This window comes from Leptodactylus fuscus, chromosome 1, assembly GCF_031893055.1.
Source record: "Leptodactylus fuscus isolate aLepFus1 chromosome 1, aLepFus1.hap2, whole genome shotgun sequence".
NCBI classification, from domain to species: Eukaryota; Metazoa; Chordata; class Amphibia; order Anura; family Leptodactylidae; genus Leptodactylus; species Leptodactylus fuscus.
The window spans coordinates 97,046,929-97,069,046 of record NC_134265.1 but is presented as its reverse complement, the minus strand read 5'-3'; the positions used below and the strand labels follow the sequence as shown (position 1 = coordinate 97,069,046).

The 22,118-nt window shown below is 44.6% G+C and overlaps 1 protein-coding gene across 20 annotated transcripts in view; it reads left to right on the top strand.

Moving 5' to 3' along the window:
* The first annotated feature begins 12,612 nt into the window (after positions 1-12,612).
* NCOR2 (nuclear receptor corepressor 2) overlaps positions 12,613-22,118 on the top strand; it is a 291,797-nt gene continuing 282,291 nt past the window's right edge. For 10 of the 20 annotated variants that reach the window (XM_075274561.1, XM_075274570.1, XM_075274577.1 and 7 more), the window contains exon 1: positions 12,613-12,935. The gene's annotated coding sequence lies outside the window, so the exon portion shown is untranslated. The remainder of the gene's footprint in view (positions 12,936-22,118) is intronic. The other 10 variants (XM_075274704.1, XM_075274697.1, XM_075274719.1 and 7 more) reach the window with 1 other exon arrangement.

Sequence of the window (22,118 nt, the reverse complement as noted above, 5' to 3'; positions counted from 1 at the left end):
CTCTAGAGGAGATCTGCATGGAGGAATGGGCCAACATACCAACAACAGTGTGTGCCAACCTTATGAAGACTTACAGAAAACGTTTGACCTCTGTCATTGCCAACAAAGGAGATAGAACAAAGTATTGAGATGAAATTTTGTTACTGACCAAATACTTATTTTCCACCATAATTTGCAAATAAATTCTTACAAAATCAGACAATGTGATTTTCTGGATTTGTTTTCTCATTTTGTCTCTCATAGTTGAGGACTACCTATGATGTAAATTACAGACGCCTCTCATCTTTTTAAGTGGTGGAACTTGCACTATTGGTGACTGACTAAATACTATTTTGCCCCACTGTATATGTGATTGTGTGGGGTTAGGGGCTAGGCTGTAGAGGGTGGCTTGCTATGGTCCAAAGTGTGTGAGATTGCAGAGATGGTGGTGTGAGCTTGGGTTTTGTGGGGGTCCTGGCACAAACGTATGTGCGCTATTGTGACGAAAAGTAGCCTATTGCGCTATGTTTGTGGAAACTTTCAGCCAAATCGGTCGAGCAGGTTTTGCGTGATTGAGGAACAAACATCCAAACATCCAAACACACAAACTCACAAACTTTCACATTTATAATATTAATAGGATATACAGAAACACCAGCGTGAACTTGTTTGAAAGCGCAGCATTTCCACGGTGGATATTTTTCTCTAGTGTGTGGATGGGATTAACCATAAAACTTGATGTGAAAAAAAATTACACTTTTCCTCAGCACTTTTTGGCTGCAGCTCGCTGCTTGGGGCCTTAGCCTACATGACAGGGTATATTGAATTTTTTCCCACTAAACAATTCTCATTCTGCACAGCTTTTCCTGCTCTATAACATGCTGACTGCAGATTACACAGCATTTTCATGGTGAATGGTTCCTTTTAAGGTTATATGCATGCAGGAGTAAATTTTATATATATTTTTTTTGTGTCGATTTGCATGTCGCTTTCACTGCAATTAGACAGCAAAAATCACATGGGTTGGTCTCTATGCAAACAGATGTTATGTCAGTGTGATAGCTGTGTTTTTAATGGCTAGCACACTGACCCATTATTTTCTCATTGCGCCATAACCGAGCCAGTGCATTATGGCACGGATGATATCTGTGTACCATCTGGGCTCTCCATGTACCCATTCAATTCCTTAACAAGCCCGGCCTTAAAACGGACAGCAAAAGAACCTGTCCTCAGTTTTGCTCCCTACATAGAGCCATAATAATGAAGAGGTGTGTCAATGGGGCCATAGAAAATAACGGAGCAGTGTGCTAGCTACTAAAAACACACCGACAAAGTGTGAGTGCTCAGGGCCTTATTTTGGGTTGGCTTGCTGGTGATTCTCTATCCCCCCAATTTTACATAATTTTCGATGATCAATAATATTATATATTTATAATCCCACAACTCATAATTAGATATTATGAGATTCTTCAATATACCTAGCAAATATGACCCTACACTCAGCGTTAGGCGGGGGCAAATTGGGCAATTGCTCAGGGCCCCAGCACTTGTATGGGCCCCCTGGCGGTAGAATACTTTCCCTTTTAAAACAGGGAAAGTATATGTAGGAAGCAGGGGCGTAACTACCGTAGAGGCAGCGGAGGCGGCTGCCACAGGGCCCGGGCCATTAGGGGGCCCGGTGACAGCCGCTACCGCTGTGTTTTTTTTTGTTTTTTTTTTTTGTTCAATAGGCTGTTATGGGCCCTATTCACTTGCTGATCCTGACTGGGCCGGGATCGGCAAGTGACACTGCGGGCCCCACAAATACTATCATTATACTATAATGATCGGAGGCCCGGGAGAGGTAAGGGAACGTAACAAACACTGTTACATACCTCTCCACGATCCTGCCAGGCCTCCTTCCTGACGTCACATGAACCCGGCCTGCGTCCCGGGTCATGTGAGGTCTGACGTCATTTCAGAAGGACGGCAGCAGAGAAGACGGCGTAGGAGCCAGGGACAGGTAAGTAACAGTAATTTTTTATGTTTTTATTCCCCCGGGTCTCCGATTATTATACTCTGGGGTTTGAAAAGACCCCAGAGTATAATAATTGTTTATGGGTGTCCACTATGGTGTATAATACTGTGTGCAGGGGCCACTATGGGGTATAATACTGCGTGCAGGAGCCACTATGGGGGATAATACTGTGTGCAGGAGCCACTATGGGGGATAATACTGTGTGCAGGAGCCACTATGGGGCATAATACTGTGTGCAGGGGACAGTAAGGGACATAATACTGTGTGCAGGGGCCACTATTGGGGATAATACTGTGTGCAGGGGCCACTAAGGGACATAATACTGTGTGCAGGGGCCAGTAAGGGACAAAATACTGTGTGCAGGGGCCACTATTGGGGATAATACTGTGTGCAGGGGCCAGTAAGGGACATAATACTGTGTGCAGGGGCCAGTAAGGGACAAAATACTGTGTGCAGGGGCCACTATTGGGGATAATACTGTGTGCAGAGGCCAGTAAGGGACATAATACTGTGTGCAGGGGCCAGTAAGGGACAAAATACTGTGTGCAGGGGCCAGTAAGGGACAAAATACTGTGTGCAGGGGCCAGTAAGGGACATAATACTGTGTGCAGGAGCCACTAAGGGACATAATACTGTGTGCAGGGGCCAGTAAGGGACAAAATACTGTGTGCAGGGGCCAGTAAGGGACATAATACTGTGTGCAGGGGTCACTATGGGGGGGGGGGTAATACTGTGGGCAAGGGCCAGTAAGGGACAAAATACTGTGTGCAGGGGCCAGTAAGGGACAAAATACTGTGTGCAGGGGCCAGTAAGGGATATAATACTGTGTGCAGGGGCCAGTAAGGGAAAAATACTGTGTGCAGGGGCCAGTAAGGGACATAATACTGTGTGCAGGGGCCAGTAAGGGAAAAATACTGTGTGAAGGGGCCAGTAAGGGACATAATACTGTGTACAGGGGCCACTAAGGGACATAATACTGTGTGCAGGGGCCAGTAAGGGACAAAATACTGTGTGCAGGGGCCAGTAAGGGACAAAATACTGTGTGCAGGGGCCACTAAGGGACATAATAGAGTGTGGAGGAGGGGGACAGTCGAGGTGTTCGATGTCAGTGTCGGTTGGGGGGGGGGCATGTCAAAAGTTCGCCACGGGGCCCCGCCATTCCTATTTACGCCACTGGTAGGAAGGACGCCATGTGTGCCTGCAACAATGGCTAACATACAGCAGCCAGGAGCTGCAGCTATGATAGAGGAAGCTCCATTCAGTGTTCTCAGGATGATTTCCCCCCCCCCTTCTCTGGCTGCCCTCTGCCCACCAATGAGAGGGCTGAGGAGAGCCAAGAAGGCGGGGCTTATCAATATACAGAAGATGGACCCTGCCAAGCTCCTGCCGTCCTGCACACAAGAGAAGTTGCCGAGGAGGGCTCCACTAAAGTGAAAGTAAAAAAAAAAGAAACCACCAGATACATGCTAGCGTAACTATGCTTATTAATGTCAGACATTTGGGGTTATTAATTTAGTTTTAGTAACTCCATGTACCTCATATTTATAGCAGTTAACCCCATCATGTCCCTCACATTAACCCTTGTATGCTTCACATAAGGTTTACTAATATGTGAGACATATGGAGGTAATAATAATGAAGACTTTATTACCTCCATGTCTCACATATCAGTAACTCTTATGTGAAGCACACAGGGGGTTAATGTGAGGGACATGATGGGGTTAACTGCTATTAATATGAGGCACATGGAGTTACTAAATTGTAATGCACATGACTGTTCTTTTTAGCCTCAATTGTGGATAATATTGTAGACTATTATATTTCAATAGTCCCGTACGTACAGCCGTTGTTTTTGCGGTCGTGTTTCCAGGTCAAATTGAAGAGCTACACATTATGTTGCAGGTCCTATAGTTGTCCTATACCTAGATCTTTCATGTCCTCAGATATGGGTGTTATTATATACCACTAGGAAGATGCAGTGCACTGAATTCACTGCACTGCCAGCTTTCACGGTATGTGCACTTTGCTGGAGATATTGGTGCTATTAATTTCGGCAGCAATATCTCTCCACTCTCAAAAGAACAGGTCTTATAGCTCAGCATCACTCCTTGGCTGTGAGGAACGCCCTCCTGACTGTACTCTTCCATAGCCTTGTACTGTCATAGGCAGGGCCGCCGATAGGGCAGTACTACTGATACTGGCGTCAGGGGCCCGGCCAAATTGAAAAATGGGGGGGGCCCGGTTTTGGCCCGCCACCGTGTGCTGGCCCCCTGGCGCCCGTAGCAGTCATTGTGTATGTCCTATTTCAACTCAGATCTGCATCCAGAGGACGCAGATCTGAGTTGAAGACATACGCGGCTGAAGCAAGGAGCTGACACAGGTCAGCTCCTCGCTTCGCCGCTGCGTGCCTCTCTCGCTGACACATATGCAGCTGAAGCAAGGAGCTGACATGTGTCAGCTCCTCGCTTCGCCGCTGCTACTGGCTTGTAGACGCGATGTGATCACATCGCATCTAAAAGCCAGTAGCCGGCGGCAGCAGCGAAGCGAGGAGCTGACACAGGTCAGCTCCTCGCTTCAGCCATCGCGTCTACAAGCCAGTAGCCGGCGGCGAAGCGAGGAGCTGACCTGTGTCAGCTCCTCGCTTCTCCGCCTCCGCTACTGGCTTGTGACGTCACATCGCGTCTATAACTGTGCGCCAGTGAGAGAGAGGCGCGCAGAGAGCTGCGAGGGAACGAAGGAGAAGGTAAGTCAGTCAGTGTAATGTGGAACGTGAAACTGGGGGCAGAGAGAGGACGGCATGACACTGGGGGCAGAGATGGAGGGGACATGAATATGGGGGCAGAGATGGAGGGCATGAATCTGGGGGTAGAGATGGAGGGGGGGGAACATGAAACTGGGGGCAGAAATGGATGGGCGGACATGAATCTGGGGGCAGAGATTGGGTGGGAGACATGAAACTGGGTGCAGATGAAGGGTGTATATGAAGCTGGGGGAGAGATAGAGGGGGGACATATAATGTACGGGTGACTGTAGGAGGATTATACTGTGTGCGGGCACATTAAAAATTAATGAGAATGGGTGGAGTCAACATAACGGTGGGTGGGGCTAAATTTGTCCCTCTTTTGGTTCTTCAAAAGTTGGGAGGTGTGGGTACAGGGGGCAGTGGAAAGATGTTAGAAGGTGGACGGGAGGGGAAGGGGGATTGTTGGGGCATCGGGTGTGCGGCACTGCGGAGAGGGAACTGGGGCCTGATTAAGCCTTGTAAAGCTGCTAAATAAAGGTAAATGTAATACAGAATTGGTATGTCGCAAAATAAAGTAGTTTTAAAATGGCGGGGGGGGGGGGGGGCAGACACTTAGGCTGTATGGGGCCCCAAAATTCCTGATGGCGGCCCTGGTCATAGGGGTTTTTTCTACTGCCCAGTGATGCCGCTAGGCACTTTTCCAACAGTGAAGAGATATTGGTGCCGAAACGAACTGCACCAATATTTCCATCGTGCAAATACCAGCAAAGCTGACTGCATTCAATTCAGTCAGCTTTTTAGCAATATATAATACCGCACATCTCTGAAAGGTTTTCTTTAAATACACTTCACTTACATCAGTTTTCTGGTTGTCCAGGACCATTGTCCAACTTGCAGAGGTGCCAATGTATGTCATTGTAAGGCATCGGCACTCACAAGTGAGAAGTATATGGCTTCAGGGAACAAACTGCTTACTGCAGTTTACTATTACAGAGAAGGGCATGATGAGGTTAATTGCTGGCTGACACTATGACGGGGCATCTGCCAATAAAAAAGGGGTCTGGTTATGTTCTTCATATGGGGTATGAAGGAAACTGATAGTCGTGAAGTGTTTGGTGCTGTGAGGGGACCATTATTGTCACGTTTGTGTCTATACCTAGACCCAAAATCCGGACTACAGACTGCACCGCTAAGGGAACAGAGGGTGGGAGACTTTCCCTGACGCTACGGCGACTAGCTAGGCCCTGCCTGCGGGTGGTGGTCAGCTGTTCCCAAGCTAGCCTTGGCCCCGACAACTCCTGGCTCTCTAACACGAAGGCCTAGCCAACAGATAGGGCAAGAGCTACAAGAGGGGTAGGGACTGAGGATACTAAGGTGGTCACCCCTACAGAAACCAAGGGGAAGCTGCAGACAACACAAACAGGATGGGAAGTACAGGACAACAGACACGCAGCACAACCCAATACGCAACAAGAGAATGAGGAGAGGGACAGTGGAGAGGTGAGGAAAGGGTTAACACAGGACTGGGGCAATACAAACTAGAACCCAAACTTCCTCACAAACACCAAGACAGTGGCAGGCAATCAGAACTGAAGGACAGGGCAGAGTAGAAGTGTGGAGGGGAAAACCAGACTCACACACAAGGCAACACTCACACCACTTCCAAGTCAGCTAAAGTTCCAAAACCACTCCTCCTCCCTAAGCCACGAATTCTATGTAGGATACAACGAAAAACAGCAACAAGTGAAGCCAGCCCTCCTCCTAATACAGGCCCCAGAAGCGTCCGATAGGACAATGGTAACAACCAACACCTGAGGCTCAATCTAAAGAACCTCAGGTCTACTCTGAAGGCCGATACCAAAAGTACAAACAGACTGCCCAACGGCAAGGAAACCACCAAAAGACCACAGAACACTGGATCAAATGCCCACCAGAAAAACACATAACTCAATCACAAGAACTCAGGTCGTGACATTTATATAGTAAAAACAGCTATTTGTGGGTTGTATTATGAGGGCAGAGGGGAATCTGGTAGTAAGTGGCTGACATGTCAGTATTTAGTCCTGGCATGATGGTCAGCGGGTGATGTGACCATATTTAGTCCTGGTATGGCTGTCAGTGCCTGGCGTGACAGTATTTAATCCTGGTATAGCGGCCAGCGGGTGATGTGACAGTATTTAATCCTGGTATAGCGGTCAGCGGGTGATGTGACCGTATTTAGTCCTGGTATAGTGGTCACCAGGTGATGTGACAGTATTTAGTCCTGGTATAGCTGTCAGGGGGTGACGTGACAGTATTTAGTCCTGGTATAGCTGTCAGGGGGTGACGTGACAGTATTTAGTCCTGGTATAGCTGTCAGGGGGTGACATGACAGTATTTAGTCCTGCTTATAGCAGTCAGCGGATGACATGACAGTATTTAGTCCTGGTATAGCTGTCAGTGGCTGGCGTGACAGTATTTAGTCCTGGTTTTGCAGTCAGCGGGTGACATGACAGTACTTAATCCTGGTATAGCGGTCAGCGAGTGACATGTCAGTATTTAGTCTTGGTATAGTAATCAGTGGCTGACATGACAGTATTTAGTACTGGTATAGCTATTGTAGACAAGCAGATGGTCAAGTTCTAGATGGCAGATACACTCACCGGCCACTTTATTAGGTACACCTGTCCAACTGCTCGTTAACACTTAATTTCTAATCAGCCAATCACATGGCGGCAACTCAGTGCATTTAGGCATGTAGACATGGTCAAGACAATCTCCTGCAGTTCAAACCGAGCATCAGTATGGGGAAGAAAGGTGATTTGAGTGCCTTTGAACGTGGCATGGTTGTTGGTGCCAGAAGGGCTGGTCTGAGTATTTCAGAAACTGCTGATCTACTGGGATTTTCACGCACAACCATCTCTAGGGTTTACAGAGAATGGTCCGAAAAAGAAAAAACATCCAGTGAGCGGCAGTTCTGTGGGCGGAAATGCGTTGTTGATGCCAGAGGTCAGAGGAGAATGGCCAGACTGGTTCGAGCTGATAGAAAGGCAACAGTGACTCAACTAGCCACCCGTTACAACCAAGGTAGCCAGAAGAGCATCTCTGAACGCACAGTACGTCGAACTTTGAGGCAGATGGGCTACAGCAGCAGAAGACCACACCGGGTGCCACTCCTTTCAGCTAAGAACAGGAAACTGAGGCTACAATTTGCACAAGTTCATCGAAATTGGACAATTGAAGATTGGAAAAACGTTGCCTGGTCTGATGAATCTCGATTTCTGCTGCGACATTCGGATGGTAGGGTCAGAATTTGGCGTCAACAACATGAAAGCATGGATCCATCCTGCCTTGTATCAACGGTTCAGGCTGGTGGTGGTGGTGTCATGGTGTGGGGAATATTTTCTTGGCACTCTTTGGGCCCCTTGGTACCAATTGAGCATCGTTGCAACGCCAAAGCCTACCTGAGTATTGTTGCTGACCATGTCCATCCCTTTATGACCACAATGTACCCAACATCTGATGGCTACTTTCAGCAGGATAATGCGCCATGTCATAAAGCTGGAATCATCTCAGACTGGTTTCTTGAACATGACAATGAGTTCACTGTACTCCAATGGCCTCCACAGTCACCAGATCTCAATCCAATAGAGCATCTTTGGGATGTGGTGGAACGGGAGATTCGCATCATGGATGTGCAGCCGACAAATCTGCGGCAACTGTGTGATGCCATCATGTCAATATGGACCAAAATCTCTGAGGAATGCTTCCAGCACCTTGTTGAATCTATGCCAAGAAGAATTGAGGCAGTTCTGAAGGCAAAAGGGGGTCCAACCCGTTACTAGCATGGTGTACCTAATAAAGTGGCCGGTGAGTGTACATTCCACTGAGGTGGCTGGTATCCACGTGGTGACTGGCTGGAGTATGGCTCCAGGATTTAGGAGTGGTTGCAAACCCAAGCCTATGCTCCAGTCCTGATTTGTTGGCTGACCAAAGTGGTCCGCTATTAAAGACCTGAGGTTGCCCATGGGAAGGGGGTTTGGTTGTCTCTTGTAGGAGAACCTGCTTAGACACATTGCCTTATGTGTCTGGAGGAAAAGCCCAAACAAATCCCCTGGTGTCTTGGTGAGAAAAACCTTGGAAATTTACTTTCTTGTACCCTGAAGTAAGGACTGCTTATATTATTTGAATTTATCCTTGTGCTGGAGCAAGCTATTTTGAGTTATCGGTTTTGATGAAGAAAGCCAATTTGTTTTATTTACTGCTGGACTGTTACCAATAAACCTACATGTGTGAGCTGAACACCTTTGCCTCCGTCTGATTGTCCCTGCAACTTACCTTCTCTGAAGGTCCCGCATTTACACTATCATCGGGTGACATTACAGTATTTAGTCTTGGTATAGCGGTCAGTGTATGATGCGACAGTATTTAGTCCTGGTATAGCGGTCAGCAGGTCATGTGAAAGTTGTAGTTCTGGTATAGCAGTAAGTAGGTGATGTGACAGTATTTAGTCCTGGAATAGCTGTCAGTGGGTGACATGACAATATTTAGTCCTGGTTATAGCGGTTAGTGGGTGACGTGACTATTTAATCCTGGTTATAGCGGTCAGCGGGTGATGTGTCAATATTTAGTCCTGGTATAGTGGTCAGCGGGTGATGTGTCAATATTTAGTCCTAGTATAGCGGACAGCAGGTGATATGACAGTATTTAGTACTGGTAAGCAGGTGATGTGACAGTATTTAGTCCTCGTATAGCTGTCAGTGGGTGACATGACAGTATTTAGTCCTGATATAGCGATCAGTGGGTGACGTGACAATATTTAATCCTGGTTATAGCGGTCAGCGGGTGACGTATCAGTATTTAGTCCTGGTATAGCTGTCAGTGGGTGACGTGACAGTATTTAGTCCTAGTATAGCGATCAGTGGGTGATGTGACAATATTTAGTCCTGGTATAGTGGTCAGCGGGTGACGTGACAGTATTTAGTCCTAGTATAGCGATCAGCAGGTGATGTGACAATATTTAGTCCTGGTATAGTGGTCAGCGGGTGACGTGACAGTATTTAGTCCTAGTATAGCGATCAGCGGGTGATGTGACAATATTTAGTCCTGGTATAGTGGTCATATTTAATAACTGTATGTATATAAATATTTTTAGTGTGGGGAAGGACTTATGCCTTGTTGCTTTTGCACCTGATCTTTAACGATAAGGATCGGAAGCAACGAGTTTGCCAAGGCAAAAAATACTTACAAATTTACAAACAACCACTTAAAAGACATTAAGAACACCCCTGTAAGTACCAGTAATAGGCCTGCAGCACATTGAATTAACAGAATGTAACTATGTTGTATGTACAAGTGGAGGCCCACTTTTAATTTTGCCCAGGGCCCCATTTTGCCTAAAACCGGCCCTGCCTACACTATGCTTTCATGGATGTGTTTTAACACTGTTTATTTCAGTTTATGTCCTAGGACTAAAGAAATCCCAGTTAAGAGTTGTTATGAGAAGCAAGACATGAAAGCTGCCTATCATAAAGAATGTGTCATGGTGAATGACTCTCCTGCTGTGCTTTGTCTACCAGAGAAACTCTGACAAAGGTAAATTATCAGTAATAATATTGACATTGCTTTGTGGTTATGAGCAGCCGGTGTGACATGATTTTAAGGCTGGACTTTAGAGAAGTCACATGGGGAACTACAGAAGTATAATTTGGCTTGCCACCAGAATCCCTCCCCCTCACTACCACTGAAACCTAGCTCACGCAGAACTTCTGTTAACCCTTAGTGGGTACATTTCTTAGGGCAAGAAGTGTTGTTTGTTTTTGTCATTTTAAGAAATAGAGCCATTTATTTATACTATTAGGAATATGTCTAGGACTATGACGAGCTGAAACGAGAGAAAGTAAAGAAAAATGAGGCAAATAAGTAGTTAATGGTATCTGTTACAGGGTGTTCCTCTGTATTATAGCTTAGCTATTTTGTTGAAAAAGATGACGGGGGATTGTGGATACAGAATACACATACTCCTATAAATGTCGGCCAAAAAAATCTTTTTGATATAAAGATAGGATACGATCTTTTGATATCCTATAAAGTCAAAGTCCTGACAACTCCCATAGTTATTAGATTGGTGGCAAATCCTGACAACAAATATTTCTTAGCATCTTTAGCCCTCGCAAACATAGGAAAGCCTGAATGGTGTCAAAAGATGCCGCTATGGCCACATATTAAAGGGATGTATCGTTATTTCTGGAATTTATTAATTCATACCAGAAAAATATTACCTTTTTTTTTCTAATCTATTATTTTCTGACTGCAGATATTTTTTTTTCTATTTTCTGTACATGATTATGGGGACGGCCATCTTGCTTGAGATTCTCCTCTGCTCTGTTAACAGCATGTTGTGATATAATTTACAGTAACAGTCTGGAGCTGACTCATTGATGTCTATGGGAGAACTTTCTAGGCTTGCTCTGTACACAGAGGGCAAATTGTGAAATAAGTTGTGAATTTTTTTGTCAGTAAATGTAATGATGGGTCTGTGGTGTTAACTATTGATGTGTTATCTTCTGGCTGAGATGTAAATGGTTGACTGCAAGCTCTTCTTTCTAAGTACCCCTCCGAGCAACACTAATGTAATTGGAGGTTTCCCCCATCTCCTCCCCAGCAAAAGGAAAATTTTGTAGCTATGCTCAGACCCCCAGAACGCCCTTCCCCATGCACTAATTTCTGTCCATTTTCCAAACAAATTATAGCACTGTACTCACAGCTCTGAGCGCTATAAGGTACTCTGGCTGGTTTAATAAAACTTTAATGCTAAGGCCCCACATTGTAGAAAAGCATTTTTTTGTTGCAGATTTTGCTGCTTTTTTTGATCCAAAGCCAGAAGTGGATTGGGCAAAAGATAGAAGTATAAGAGTTTCCAATATATTATTATTTTTATTTATCTATTATGCTTACTTACATAGCGCCGTCCCATTCCTATTGTAGCTACTCTTGGCTTTGACTCCAACAACTGCAACAAAAAAAGCAGCTGTTCCGCAATGTGGGGCCTTGGCAGACTCTGACAGACTCTCTTTATGAAAATGAACTCCAGGCTAGCACCTTTTCATACATTTACTATGCATTAAGGAATTCAAGTGTCAAGAAAATGTCAAGTGCTTTAGTGCCACGGTTGAAAGGTCATGGTAAAAATGTGACACCTCCTTCCCATCTTCTTGGGATCTTAGCAAGTGGTGTAAAGAGATTGTCACATAAATTCACCATCCCACAGTGAACCTGCATCACTGCTCGAGGCCAGATCTTTTTGCAGCTTTGACTATTCCCAGATGCATATGTAGATTGTAAGCTCTGTGGGGGCAGGGATTTTATAAGACTATATGCTGCATTGCAGTCTTATTAAGTACAATGTATTTCACCACTATAGACTAGCACATTGCAAGTGTAGCGGAGATCACATTGAACTTCAAGAAGTCAGGGCTACCCAGGCATATGTCAGACTAATATAAAATACACCGTATTTGGCCTACAAATATCATACATCGATAATTGTATTAATTATATAGTAATTATTACAGAATATCTACATGGCACCAACAGATTCTGTGGTGCTGTACAAATCACCTGTATACAAAGAAGCAGGTTAACAGGTTAATTCCCCAGCTCAGGCACACAAACAGTTAAAGGAATTAGAAGGGAAAGTTCTAGTACTAATTGATATATACACACAGGAGGCAATGTATTTCTAGACACCCATAAGTATATAGATGTATAAACAAGACAGCCAGGGGATGATGAAATAAAAATAAGACCGAGGAGAAAAGGAGGCTGCCCCTTTAAGAAAAGCCCAGGGAGAAATGTGAAAGCTATTTGTTTGGTGTAAGCCTTGCTTGGAACTGTGCCATCAATCTCTTGCAGAATCACAGACACAGAAGGAGCCAAGCAAAGCATGATCACAAACTTGCTGCTCTACAGAGCAAAGGGAAGCAGCTCCAGCCAGACATCTTAGCCCAGCGCCGGGGAGAGACAGCGAGCAGGAATCTGTGGATTTAACCTTGTTAAAGGAGCCGAGGAGCCGCGGGAGCCGGCCACCATCTGGCTGGAGAAGCCTATACATGAAGTGGCCGCTGCTGACACTGTGATCAGCCAGGCTGCTCAGCTAGAGGGGCTGCAGGGCGTGTGGAGCAGTCTGGGGGGAAAAGAGCCATTATGGATCCCGAGGTAAGGGGGGAATAAGACGGCATCTCCAGGGGAGGGGGCTGCTGGCTGAGAGTTACTGCCCTGTATAGCCATATGTGTCTACACTACGGTACTGTCTTATGTTACAGTGTGAGTGGGGGCTGCGTTAACCCTTTCCCCGGCGTGTCCTTGTGTATGTGCCCTACATTACACTAGTACATGGAGGGCTGCTGCCCACTGACAGGCATTATTCCTCCCAGCTGCATGGAGTTGCTGCTCTGGCCGGATCTTGTGCGCTCAGCTTCTCCCCTCCCTGTGCCGGGAAAGTCTTGGCTGCTGCTGCTGCGCACCTCACAACTTCTGCCCGGAATGGCCTAGGGGCAGGGACGACCAATGGCGCACAGTCTAGTCAGTGATCTGTGGAGGGGACGAGGAGGACGACATGACAGTGCTCGGCCAGTGTGTGCACTCAGCGGCCCTGCAGGCTGCACTTCAGTTTGGGTGAAGTGTGTTGCATTGAGGCCTAGTCCTGGCAGATCTCTCTGCACTGCCACAGGGCAAGTTCATGAGGCGAGGCTGCTGCTTACCTCAGCCATATGCACAGACTGAGAGGAATGGCTCTTTACAACCATGACCCATGCTTTATGAGATTCTTCCTTGTAAGATGGAGCACAGATGGAAAGACTTCTGAAGATCACGACAGCGCTCTAGGGTTGTGTGCGCCATGTCAAGGGGGAAATGGACTCTTCTATATAGACAAGATCTCCAAGTTAAAGTTAGCAAACTGACAAACTTTATCAGGCTCTGTTCACAAGTGTGTTTATTTTTTCAAGATTTCCATCACTTTTGACGATAAGGGTAGTTCGGCATATAGAGCCATTCTTGGCATCAAGAAGTCCAAATCCCAAGAGAGCCCATTGGAAGAGCCAATTTAGACCCCTAAATAACTGAGAGCGCCATAGGGTGTAGCTTCTTATAAATGGGACCCATGCACCATAGACTCTGCTGGTTGTATTGTTGCCTTGGCAACTTTCCCGCCTGGCGTGTGGTTCTGTCTCTGCACCCCCAATATCAGATTGGGCTGGAGAGTATACGATCCACTTCATGACTGCTATGTCATTAGCGCTGCGAGTCTTCAACTAACGGCCAAAGCAGAGAGATGTGACACAGGGGCCACTTCCCTGAGTCGTGGCCGAGCTGAACGTTTGTTAGCTTCTCCTTGTACTTATACACCCTGCCCAATCAGCAGTGGCTTCTTGGTGCCTCAGGTGGCATTAGCCCTGCTAGTCCCTCCTCTTTCTTCTGGCCAGGGTCAGATCACAGGCATCTTGCTACTAGCAGCCCTCAGTCATCCTCTTAATGTCAGAGGATCCATCCAACAAAATGGCACATCCAAACAGTTGCCATATAGTGATGTATATATCATTCCATCACATCAGAGACATGCGCCACAACACGACAAAGATGGACAAAAATGTCACAAATACAATGAACATATATGTTGAATAAAAAAAAATCACTGTGATCATTGTGTGACAAACTGATAAATGGTGTGTTTATAGGTACAAAATGGCGCAAAGCAGCAACCAAAAACAGTTCTCTCTTTTCATAATATGCTGTACAGTTGTTAGGCCTAGTTCACATAGAATTTTGTGTGTTATAGCTTTAAAATGTTTTATTCCCCCCCCCCCCCTTCTCATGGAGGAATTTGGAGCTGATTTTGATGCGGATTCAGCTGCAAATTCATATTCGGATTCAGAGCAAAAAAAGTAAAAATTGACCGACATCGATAGGACATATGAAGATCATAGAGGGGGCCGTTAGCCAGGGTGGAGATCTATTCCTAAAGAGTGGCTGTAGATATGCTTTTGGTTAGGGGATACATGACTGATGTGTGGTTTTTTGTTTTGTTTTTTTCAATCTTTTTAGCTATATGATTATCGCATTCAAAGTGCAAATGAAACCTAATGGAAATGACCTGATGTGTGAACAGAGCCTTAGCTATACTTGTTTCCAACAAGGTGGGGTGCCAACCCTTATGAATGGTTCAGGAAATCACCCTTCTTTCCCAGACTCTGGATTGTCTCATCTAATTATAATGGTGTGATGGCGGCCGTGTTATTGTACAGCGGTGACGTGTGTTATAACTCTCTGGAAGGTACTTATGATGCTTCAGACATTTCTCCAGGGTGAACACATTAGCACATTTATGAAAAATGTAGAAACTAAAGCAAGAAGGCGAGTTATTTTACAATTCTGTAATTGTGGTTATGCAATTCTTAAAAAATGTTTGCTCAGGATTTTTTTTGAGATCTGAAGTTCCTCTATTTAGCTTTTATACTGCAGTAATACCTCATTGCTTCCTTTTTGTAGATACTATATTCTGCTTAGCTCAGTGTATTCACGCTAAACCTGGTAGATCTTTTCTCATTCCTTATGTAAGTGCCAAGTTACTTTTTATCGAGCAAAAATAGAGAATACTACTGTAGATAGCTGTATAATCATTGAAAATGTGCAGCATGTATGTGTCAGGGTGCATATATGGTATGTATGTGTTGTCTTACATATTCATAGGTGTCAAGCTACATAATATATATATATATATATATATATATATATATATATATATATATATATATATATATATAATATTTTCCTTTGATTGTGAGTGTCCACTTGGATTTGTGGGTAAACAGCAGTCCCTTCCATATCTTGTTATGGGGAAAGTGCCCATTACTAGGCAACAGGGCTGTGGTGTTGGTAGGCCAAAGCGCAGAATCCTCAATTTTTTTCCATACCCCATCTACAACTCTGACTCCTTCATAAATGGCTGACAGTCATAGTCCTACAGATATTATAATATATAATATTGTTTTCCTTTATGTCTGGTTTCATGCGGCCGTGTTCAGGCTAATAGGCATGGTATATGTATTTTGCATATTTTCCAGTCAGAATGTGATTCAACTGAAGCGAACTCAACATGTCAGTTCATTACAGCTAAGATGGGTCCAGACAGGTAAATCTGACATAATTTCTGCATATTTGATGGAGTGAATAATCTTCATTGCGTTGAAATGATTTTTGTGAAAAGCACAGTAACCACAACCCATGGTTCTCAAGGCATTAGTGGTATTCTTCGTACAACGGAGACTTGTCCCTTCCGTTTTGAATAGAAACCATGATGGAAGTGTGAACATGGCCGAAAGTGGAGAAGAGACCTGTGATTGGCTCAGAGTGTTGGCACAGCGCGATTGGCTGCAGGAAACCGCCTGGGCAGGATAGACGTTATTTTAAGTTCCAAAATCATGTAAGAAACCAAAGTATGTGGATTAGGATAGTAATATATGCTACGCCTTGTTAGGGGTCTGTGAAATGTCATGTATAGTACAATTCATTGACGTCCCAGTTAAGTGCATCTTGGACACCTACAATATTATTGGCAATGCAATGCTGTCTTCTGGCATGTCACAATACAAGTCAGATGGCAGGTAATAGTGCCGATACTCTATAGTGTGACCGTTGCATTGTTTTTGTTACTGTTCCTTTAGAAGTATGGTTTCTACTGTCACTTTCACTGCTGTTTCAATTCCATAAAATATTTTCATTGTGTACATGCCAATTTTCTTGTTCTGTCATTTAAAGGTTAACTGCAACTGCTTACATGTATTTTGAGGGTATTTCCTGTTATTCCTTGAATGTTTCACGTGTTCACAGTAGGCAGCCATTAGGTGTTGCTTCATTTAGAGTCGGTGGCATCGCTCAGGCATGAGGTTGGATGAATTACTACTTCCGAGTTAATAAGTTTCAAGGGACTTGGCACAGTGAAATGTCTGCAGTTTGCAGAAGTGTCCTTGCTATATTGGCGACAGCTGCACCCTTTTTACGGACATGGAGACTTCAGTTTTACAGCGGTTTTCAGTTTAAATATCTGTTATTTCAAAGTGCCGCTATCCACATATAAGGAGAAGCAATAAATCAGATGCTCAGAAAGCAACAAACATACTGAGGCTTTTACCTATATCTTTTGCTGTGTCTTTGGTAGTGTCCGGTGATCTGAGACCTGCACATTGTTAGAATGAAGAGGCCATGATTTTCTAGATTGCCATGACTTTTTTTGTCTACCTTCTGAGATTATGCAGAAAAGCTAGGGTTTACTAATGTAATAGCGATTTGGGATACATTACAGTGTGCCTGCTATGACCCTCACATTTATTTCACTGCAAGAAATATGGAACTCTCCGCTAAGACATGATTTCTGTTTGTTCGTGATGCCCATTCATTTTATGCATGTTCAGACTGTACGACTCTGTAGTGGTGACACTAGGGAATTTCTTTTCTGCTTCCATTCACTTTAATAAGAACAGAAATCCTTCCAGCCATTCACATCGTATCGGCTGATCAGCGCAGGGTGCTGGTGTTGGATACTTTGGATAAATCATCTATATCTAAAATCGGTGGGATCTTGGAAAATCCTTTTAATGAGGACCTGACACATTAGCACTTTTTCCACTGTATATATCAGCTCTAGAGTATTGTTTCTCCTTTCTTTGCATTGTTACCATCTTCAATTATTCCTCCTTGAAATGAATCCATTGCCTGGGTGTTACCAGTTAGGGGAGTGTCCATTCACACTCCATCATTGTTCATTCAGTGCTGACATTTAATAGATTTGAAAGGATACCCCCCCTATTACAAGGGGGAATTGTATCACCTCCATAAAGAGAAATAACCAAAGAATGGCACTACGTTGAGTTCTGGTAAGGGGTACTCAAGAACTGTCATAGTATACAGATTAGTACTATGGCTGACATGAGGGCACTTCTTTAAGGTTTCTTAAAAAACAGATCTTGAAGCAGCCTTTGCTAAGTGGAGGCAAAATATTTATGTATTTTTACAGAATTTCCAAAAGAATGTGTGTGTTTGGGTAAAAAGTTAGTTTCGTGTGTCTTGCCATGTTTCTTATTTGTTGAAATGTGCGGTAAACTAAAAATGTGTTTGTGAACAATCCCTCGCCAAAAGATACAATATCCACCTTCATAATGGCTTTATTTTAACCTGCCGCATCAATTGTGCCGCTGTCCCCTCCACAGGAACACAAGTGCTTTGTTAATGAAGAGGTTAGATTTGTGATTAGTCTAGAGACATTCTGTACCACTTTCTGTGTAATGAAATAAAGGCTTACCTGGCTGGGAATTGATCCAATGCAGAGACAAATTCTAACTGTTAGTCCAGCAGGGAGAATAGAGAAACATTCTGCCCTGGTAACCTGGATTTCATGGATGTGTGGTCAGCAGGGTTCATGTTTTCAACTTGTATTACATTTAGAAAGTCTGGCATAAAAACATTTGCTACTGCGGTCTGATGTTAGAGGAAGTGCTCAGTTTTACTTCTAGGGTCTTAGGAGCAATCTGTCGAATCTGCAGATACCGGATTTTGGTGGACTTTGCTTTGAAGCAGGAGATAGCCCTGTATTCCTGACCTTATGGTGTGGCATATTCCAGTTGTACCGTATATTCTCAAGTATAAGCTGACTTTTTCAGCACAGTTTTTATGTTGAAAAAGCCCCCCTCGGCTTATACTCGAGTCATACTTAACCCTTAAGTACTATCATGGTGTCTATCCTACACCTTCCAATCTTTGTTCCCCCATAATTTCATATTCCAGTATTTGATCAGAAGCTCCACCCACATACCTTCCAATCAATAGAAACAAAGTGTGGTGTTGATTTGGAGATTTGTTCAGTACTTTATGATGACATGAAGACCTGCCGGTGCCTCAGAGACACGATAGTAAATATGTAATTTTTTTTTTTTTATGACTAGTTATGGATATGCTGCATAACTAATTACAGTATATACTCGAGTATAAGCTGACTTTTTTTTCAGCACATTTTTCATGCTGAAAAAGCCCCCCTCGGCTTATGCTCGAGTCAATAAGTTTTCCCATTTTTTTGTGGTAAAATTAGGGGCCTCGGCTTATATTTGGGTCTGCTTATACTCGAGTATATACTGTAATTCATTTAATTAACTTGATTGTGTTTTCACTTATAGATTAGAAACTGTTAGACTCTGCACCATAATGAATATACAACCTAGTCCTTCTTGGCCTAAACGAGCCAGAAATTACTTTTTATGAAATGTTTGCTTTTTATAATGCAAAGCCGAAGCAAATTATATTAAAAGTTTCTATATGAATTTAGGAAGTCTAAGAGCCGAATAGAGAATTTTTTTAAATTAAAAACAGGGGAACAATAGAGGAATCCCACAGACTCCTTGATATACTCATATGAGAAATCCTGCCGATAGTATCTAAGGGTAATTCTGCAATTGATCACCCAACTAATGGTCAAAGCACAAAAATGTTTGGTGATCACATTTCTGTAACCTTAAAAAACAAACAAACAAAAAAACAAAAACAAAACAAAAACAAAACAACCCTCTCCCCCCATTTGTCAGCGTTTGTTTACACAGAGCCATGTGCTGTAAACAGTAAGGGGATGAAACATACAAGATACAAATGTGCTTTATTAGCATTACCAAAGAAAAACATTTGGTGTTGACAAAGCAAAGAGGGGGTTGGGGGTGGGTACATGATTCGTGGGTTGGGGGTTTGAGTGTCCTTAGGGCCTCGTCGTTCTTGTTTGGGGCGTGTGGGTATCGGTATGTATGGGGTAGAAGGGGGGGGGGGCTTAGTGGTCTTTTGGGTGGGGGGTTTAATAGTCCATGCGTCTCATCTTCATCTTAGTTGGTGGCAGCTGGACACGTACTGGGCACTGATCTCCACAGTGGTCTCCTCCACTCCCAATAGGATGTAAAGTTTCCTCTTTTCGTCTGCAGATGTGAAGTCTGGGATGTGGAGAGACTTTGGTAGTAGACGGCCCTCACAGCTGAGTATTTGGTGCAGTGTAGCAGGAAGTAGGTCTCGTCTTCTAGGGCCCCTTGGTCGCAGTGCTGGCACAGTCTGTTCTCCCTTGGCTTGTACGGCTGCCTGTGTCGGCCTGTTTCTATCTCTAGGTTGTGGGCGCTCAGTCTGTACCGGCTCAGGGCTTGTCTGTATTTGGGGTGGGGTATTCTCTTTTGGTAGGTGGCCATGGTGTAGTCCCTTTGTAGAGATTGGTACACTGTGAGTTTCTTGGAGTTGTTTGTTTCATTTCTCCATTCTTCGATGTACTGCTCTCTGTTTGCCTCTGTGGTCGCCTTTATTTTAGGCTTGGTCATCATCTGTTGGTGTTGGTTTGGTGGTTGGCTGTTGTTTGGTTGGGGGGTGTTTGGTTTGCTCAGGTCTCTGTGGCTCAGCCAGGCTTGGTAGTGGTAGGAGTCGGGGTTGCTGCCCTGAATGTGCGCCTGGAAAGCTAGCGCCCTCTTCTGTATGGTGAGTCATAGGGGGAGTCTGCTTAGCTCTGCCCTGCAGGCCATGTTGGAGGTGCTGCGGTGGACATGGAGCAAGTATTTGCAGAACTCCAGGTAGAAGCTCTCTGTTGGGCTAGAGTCCCATTTTGGCTGGTCTGAGTGGGTAGGTGGCTGGGCCCCAAACCTCACTGCCATAGAGGAGGATCGGGGTGATCACTGCGTCAAATATCTTCAGCCAGACCCTCACCGGTGGTTTGATGTGGTACAGTTGTCTTCTGATGGCATGGAAGGTTCTGCAGGCTTTTGCTTTCAGGGTTTCTATTGCTGCTTTGAAGCTTCCTGATTGGTTGAGCTCCAGCCCCAGGTAGGTGTATTTGTTGGTTTTCTCCAGTGTGGAGCCGTTCAGTGTGAATTGTGGGGTGGTGGGGGCTTTGTTGTGGCCCTTCTTCTGAAATACCATGACTTTGGTTTTCTTGTGGTTGATGGGTAGGGCCCATGTGGTGCTGAATTTTTCCAGCACTGACAGGCTTTCTTGGAGGTCTTTCTTGGTGGGGGACAGGAGTAGGAGGTCATTGGCGTATAGCAGGAACTTCATCTTACGGTCATTCAGGTTGAGGCCTGGGGTTGGTGATGCCTCCAGGACTATAGCCAGTTCATTGATGTAGATGTTGAAGAGTGTTGGTCTCAGGCTCAGATTGGAAATGAAACTTCCATTCCTGATCATTTGCCCTTGTAGTGAAGGGACTGCTGCCCTTAGTAGTTGCTTATGATGCTAAGGTGAGGAGCGGTAAGATGCTGTGTAGTAGGTTCCAGTAGAAAGTCTGGGGTTAAGTGCTAGACACTTTCTTTGGCACCAACGCTTGTTAGTCATATTTGATGGCTAGCTGGTTTGATATGCAATTTTCCCCATGTTTTTGTTAGTGAACCAAATTTCCTTTACATGTTTCACTTCTTTGAGCCATGTTGCTTAACCCCTTAGCGACCTTTGACGTACTATTACGTCATGGACGCGAGGTACTTCGCGCACCATGAAGTAATTGTACGTCATGGTGATTCCGCCCGCTCACTAGCTGAGCGGGCGGAATCGGAACTGGGTGATGGCTGTTACTGACAGCTATCACCCTTTTCCATAACCTCCGGTCGGTACTTTTACCGATCGGAGGTTTTAACCCTTTGATTGCGATGGTCAAACATGACCACCGCAAACAAAGGGTGCCGCGATCTCTTCCCCCCCCCGCCGGCACCCCCCGCGGCGAGATCGGGGGGTGCCGGTATCTGTAATACGTAGTCTGGGGTCTGGTTAGTGACCCCAGACAGCCCTGAGCACTCACTTACCTGGTGATGCTCCCGGCGTCTTCTGGAAGTGAGTCTGTGCCGTCCGCACAGCTCACTTCCTGTTTCTCGAGTGAGACACGTGCAGGCTGTCACTGCAGCCTGTGTCTCAGTCTACAGTAGAGAATCAGTGATTGCATGCATACATGCAATCACTGATCCATGTGTCCCATAGGGACACAAGAACAAGTAAAAAAAAAAAGTGTAAAAAAAAATAAAAAAAATAAAGTATTTGAAAACAATTAATAAAGTTATAAAGTCCCAAAAATCCCTTTTTTCTATAAAAAATGAATTATGTAAAAAAAGCACAAAAAATTAATAAAAACAATACATATTTGGTATTGTCGCGTCCGTAACAACCTGTACAACAAAACTGAAACAATATTTAATGTACACAGTGAACGGCGGTAAAAAATAACGGAAAAAACCCGCCGGAAGTAGTGATTTTTCGCCATCTCACCTTACAAAATGTGCTATAAAAAGTGATCAAAAAGTCATATGCACCCCAAATTAGTACCAATAAAATGCACAGGTTGTCCCGCAA